The 5787-nt window shown below is 47.5% G+C and overlaps 1 long non-coding RNA gene across 1 annotated transcript in view; it reads left to right on the top strand.

Annotated features, from left to right (window-relative positions):
• The window catches only part of LOC108447500, a 26765-nt gene extending 21183 nt beyond the window's left edge, over nucleotides 1-5582 (top strand). The window contains exon 3 of the long non-coding RNA XR_001863101.1: nucleotides 3984-5582. This is a non-coding gene — a long non-coding RNA (uncharacterized LOC108447500). The remainder of the gene's footprint in view (nucleotides 1-3983) is intronic.
• The last annotated feature ends 205 nt before the right edge of the window (nucleotides 5583-5787 follow it).

Raw genomic sequence — 5787 nt, 5'->3', positions numbered from 1 at the left:
CAAATGGAGCTGTAATTATATTTGAGGTCCCAGCCCCTGTAGTATTTTAGTGGTTGCTTCTCTTCCCTAGAAATAAATGGATCTGAGCCATTAAATCAGATCTGAGTTCTTGCAGAGTTCAGGTCTGGTTTACACCCATTGCTGTTAGCATGTTCTTGCTCTTGTGTACCTCAGGCTTAAACTCACCTGCTGTTTGCTGAACCAGTAATGTCTCCAGTGAGAACTCAGTACTTGGACTGCATTTGTGTCTTGATGTGCAAACTTCCAAATTCTGACCTACACCAAACTTATGACTAAGGGAAACCACTGGTCAGACAGGATTTAAAGTCTGTCAGGATGAATTCAAGCTACTTGCAATTCAAATGAAAGTGATGGTTACTTGAAAGCGAAATAATGTGTGACTATACCTTGGTTTGGTCCAGAAAAACCCCAAATAATTTATTTTGCTAGGCTAGACATAGATTGGAAGATAAAATTCCAGTCTCCTCCGCTGAGAATGAAGAGTTCAAGGCGTATTACTCATCATGTTGTTGCGAGTCAGATTGCAGACAACAAAATTATAATTTGTGTAGGTACTTGTGGAGTTTCAAAGGCAAATTGAAGAAGCTGATACTGCTCTGAAAGGCAGAGTTATTTCCTGGAACTCCTGGTTTGTGCTTCCTGTCCCAAATGCAACAGATGAATCTCTTGCTTAGTCAAATGTCTGTGTCCACAGCTTCCTTGTGCTTTAACAGCAATTGAAGTGATTATTTCTGTGCTTGCTTTTTTTCCTCCTTGAAGGCAAATGAAATTATAGTCAGCTGTAGATCAGAGAAACCAGGGGTCTGTGATTACAGCACATGGGTGGGTGGCAGAGAGCTCGAGCCTTGAGTCGGAGCCACCAGCGCCGCGTCATCTCCACAGAGCTCATCTCCAGAAGAGAGGGTGGATGTCCTTCGGAGCAGGTTCTTGGGAGATGATGGGAAAGCTGGGCTGAGCAGAGCAGGTAGGACCCCTGCATCCTGGGGGGGATTTCTCCTCCTACAGCTCAGAAACCAATTCCATGCCTTAGTGTTCCGCATATGGGAGGGAATTTCTCGTGGGAAGAAAAGGTCAGTGAAATCAGTTGCTGTAGATGTTATGCAGATTTTAACTTGGTAATGAGAAGAATGAAATACTTGTGGCTCACACTAGTGCCCTGTGTTGTTCCTGGGGAGGCTTCTTAATATGATGTTAGAAATTATTAAATTTATTTAAAATTACTGGGAAATCTGACCCCGAAGGATTATGAACAGACATTGGTGTGATACTCTAGTGCTATTCAAAATTACATCAGGATAGTGCTGAGGATTTGTCCCAAACAAGATCAGTCTTGGACTCCTCTGAGTAAGTTACTCATTTTTGTATGTTGCCATAAGAGCCCATATTTTGGAATGCTGGAGAGCAAAACTTTTTGCAGTTGTTGCTGTAGAAAACACGGGAGACACCGTGTTCATGGGAAGTGTAGGTTACTCCCTGGGTAAAAACAGTGTGTATGTAAGTGATGGTGTATTCCAACTCCATAGTGCACACTGCTCCCTGGAAGTGTCTGCTGGAAGGTGGGAGGGCAGTGGGTTATTTATTCTGTTCTCCCCTGGAGACAGGGAGGGAAGGGGCTGACTTCTTCTCTCGCTCCTAGAAAAGGCAGCTCCTTACTGTTCTTTTTAATCCTTACCTTATTTTACTCCCTGCCTCTTAGAATTTTTCTTGGGGACAGTGGCAGCTGCTGAATTGGTAGTTCCTCTGGGGAGTAGCAAGATACCAACATTGAGATAAAGCTCACAGTGTCCCTGTGATTTGAACAAAACTAGCAAACAAAAACAATAGTTGTAGTTGCATTATCGAGGGAGGTTTGTGTAACGCAATAGGCCCTGGATTAGCTTTCCTTTGCCAAGGTTGGATTTCCAGCCTCTTGGAGCTGTAACTCTCCTTGTACAGAGAGTTTAGCGTAGACAAACACCATGCTGGAGTCTGTAGCCTGCCCAAAATGAGTGTGTTGGCAGGGTGGAAGAGTGGCTATGTGGGTGGGAGGAAGGTTAAGTATCAGGTGTATCCCTGAGTGGGTGATGTGACACACACGGTGTAGCTGCAGATTAAAGTGGGATGAGCAGTGCCCGGCTCCGTGCGGGCTATCAGGCTACTCCGAGGAGCTGCAGGAGGCTTCTGGGAGAAGTATGTAGTTAATCACATCTATTAGCATGATTAAAATCCTGATTAGCCGGTGTCACTCACTCCCATTTTCCACCTACACTTTGCCCCTTTTCACCCGAGGTATTTGCAAGTACGAGCAGCAGCAAGGCCGGGCACGGTGCAGGCTCCAGCCACGGGATGGGCTCGTGAATGGATCCCAGGATTCTGGGCTTTGTGTTGTAACAAAGTTCCTCAGAACTCACAGCCCAGCTGCTGTCTGAACAGAACATCTGAAAAATCAGCCCCTCACAGCTGGAGGAGCCTCAGCAGGACTGTGAGGAATCCAGTGGAGCATGGAGTAGGCTCGTCTTGCTTGTCAGTCAGGTGCTCAGGGCTTGCTCGTGTTCTGTATCTGGTGTGTCATAACGCTGGAATTTTAACATCTGCATCCCTGGGTGCTGAGGAGCTCCTCGTGCTGGCTGGCACCTTGGGGCAGCAAGGCTCCTCTGGCCTCTAACAGCCAGGGCTAAATGGGCTGGAGAACAAGTCCAGGGATGGGATGATTGGGAAAGACAAGGCTCAAACTGAGGTTAGGGGAACTGCAGATCAGCTGGCTGGACTTTGACAAGAAGTGGAAAAAAAGGCAAAAAATGAGGTAATTGTGCAAATTCCTGTGTGCAAAACCTCTCTTCTTAAAAAACTTCACTGGCTGGGGAGATACTGTACATATTAAAACTGGATCCTTTTGGAAAAGCAAACGTCTCTGAGCATTAGGTCATACACTCCCAACACATTCCCGCCTGGGAGTGAGTCATTGTTCTTTTTGTAAAATTGTATTAGAGCTACATCATCCCCAAAAGCTGTTTTTCAGCTGAATTTAGGGTGTTGACACTTGCTCTAAACAAAGTAGAACTATGGGAGCATTTATCAGACCAATTTCAAAGTGTGTTTACATACTCTGGAGTTGCGACTCCCGGAGTGCTGGAGCTCAATTCATTCTTGTGAGTGGAAACCCTCATCTCTCGCACTGAGGATTGGAGCAAATACCTTCACATAACTTAACTGATGTTTGTGAAGTGCTTAAAATCCTCTGGAAGGGGCAGGGAAACATCTAGGTGCTTTTACCTGGTCTTATTTTTCCCTCCTCCCACTTGTTTCTTGCAGGGACTGTGCTGTGTCGGCTCTTTGCTGTAGATACTCCGGCAGTTTGTCCTTCCAGGAGCTGATCCTGAGCGTTTGTTTCCATATTGTGACTTTATTTTCTCTAACAAAACTCATTTGAGGTTCCAGCCCTCCTCTGCTTTATGCTTTTCTCTCAGGTTGTTGTGCCAGAAGTTCAGTGCAGTGAAATGGGGCAGTGAGAAATGGGTCAGTGCTCAGGTGGGATTTCTACAACTAATTTTAGAAGCTACGCTGATTCTGTTAAAGGGGAAGTAGAAACAACTGCTTAGAGGAGGGGATGCCAAGCACTCATCACACTGGCTTTGTTGGGGAAAATGTGATGGAGAAATGCTGTCAGTGGGATGAGTAAGAGCTTGGGGTGAAAGATCCTTGTCAGACTTTCATTGGAAAGGCTTAGGCTGCCAGGCACACCAGGATCCCAGAATGATTGGAGCTGGAAGGAGATCGCCCAGTCCAGCCCCTGCCTGGGCAGGGGCACCTGGAGCAGCTGACACAGGAACGTGTCCAGGGGGTTTGGGATCCCTCTGGAGAGGGAGACTCCAGGCCCCCCTGGGCAGCTGTTCCAGGGCTCTGCCCCTCCTCCATGGAAAGAGGCTCTTCCTCCTGCTGAGCTGGAACTTGTTGTGTTTTGGTTTGTCTGCGTGCCATTGAAGTGTGTGTGTGACCATCCTCTGGCAGCCCTGGGGGAGATTTGTGTGGATTGATGGGATCCCCTCTGAGCTTCCCTTGTGCAGACTGACCAGGCCCAGCTCCTGCAGTCTCTGCTCATCTGGGAAATGCTCCAGACCCCAAATCCAAGTTCAGTGTTGCTGTGTTTGCTGCTAACACCATTTCAGTTCATCAGAAAGGGAATCTGGGTGCAGAGAGCAGTGAGGATAGGGCAGGAATTAGGCACTTGGAGCTGCTCTGAACAGGATGCAAACGGAAATCTGAAAGTTGTGCTTCACTGATAGTTTTCCTGTAATCCCCTCTGGAAAGCACTGGGCATTTTTAAGTACCTGACTCTTCTTAGTTCAGATTTGCCAGGGTTTCAGGCACACTGAGAGGAAGAGCTCGACTGTGGTAAAAGGTTTTCCCTGGGTTGGACTGAAGGTCCTCGTGGCCTGGGAGGTGCCCTTGGCAGTGACATCTGCTTGGGAAGTTCACGTGTGCCATTCCCCAGGGGTAAGTGCAACTTGATCCACACTTGAGGAGAAAATCAGCAGTGATGTGAAATCAGTAATGATGCTGGATATGAAATGTGCTGGATATGATGTTGGAAATGCTGGGGAAAACCCAATTGTAAACAGCAGCTTAAAAAACTGTTTCAAAATGTGATTGTTGGTGCTGCTTGTAGCAGTTCCAAGTGCTTAATTCCTGCCTGTACCCTCATTGCTCTCTGCCCCCAGCTTCTCTTTCTGGTGCACTGACGTGGTGTTAGCACCAAACACAACGATTTTTGAATTGGGAAAGTTGCTTTTTCCAAGAATCCCAGAATGGTTTCTGTTGGGAGGGACCTTAAAGCCCATCAAGTGCTACCCCCTGCCATGGGCAGGGACACCTTCCACTGTCCCAGGCTGCTCCAAGCCCCATCCAGCCTGGCCTTGGACACTGCCAGGGATGGGGGATTTTGGTTGTTGATGAGGTGTATTCCTCTTTGTGGTTTTTTGTGTTTAACCTCTCAGTTGCAGCCATTTTTCTGTTGCAGCTTTATTAAGTGCAGTGCCCTGTTAAAAGATGCTCCTTTGCTTATCTGCAGTGGTTTTAAGGAATCTCAGAAGTTTTTCTGCTGTCCATGGATACTTTCACTGCTGTTAATTAGGTAATTGGAATCTTCCAAACTGGGATAGCAAAGACAAAAATCCCCAAGCAGCTCCTGCAGAGGCTCTGAATGAAGCTCTGCAGACAGGGGAGGCAAAGAATGAGACAAAGAACTGAGTCACCCTCCCTTCCTTCCTTTGGACTCTTGTGGTGGGAGTGAATCGTTTCTGTTTTTAGTCATAAATCAGAGCAATTAAAAAACGGTTCTGGATGCTAATGGCTGGATCATTCAAACTTCTAACTTAGCAGGAGCTGTGGATTTAAGTGATTTAAATAAGCAGCAGTAAATTAAATATACTGTGTGATGGCCTGTTGCTGGATTCCCAGCGGGACATTATGGATGCACGGCCTCAGAAGTGCTGCTTTGATTGTAACTCTGAGTGCAGCCCCCAGCCCTGGATCCAGCACGGGAAGGAGCTGGAGCTGCCGGAGAGAGCCCAGAGGAGGCTCCAGGGGGATCCGAGGGATGGAGCAGCTCTGCTGGGAGGAAAGGCTGGGAGAGCTGGGAATGTTCAGCCTGGAGAGGAGAAGCTCTGGGGTGACCTCAGTGTGGCCTTCCAGGACCTGAAGGAGCTGCAGGAAACCTGGAGAGAGACTTTGGACAAGGCATGGAGGGCCAGGACACAGGGAATGGCTTCCCAGTGCCAGAGGGCAGGG

The sequence above is a fragment of the Corvus brachyrhynchos genome, unplaced genomic scaffold (genome assembly GCF_000691975.1).
Source record: "Corvus brachyrhynchos isolate BGI_N302 unplaced genomic scaffold, ASM69197v1 scaffold426, whole genome shotgun sequence".
NCBI classification, from domain to species: Eukaryota; Metazoa; Chordata; class Aves; order Passeriformes; family Corvidae; genus Corvus; species Corvus brachyrhynchos.
Note: the sequence above shows the minus strand (reverse complement) of the source record. Positions and strands in the feature narration are given on the sequence as shown.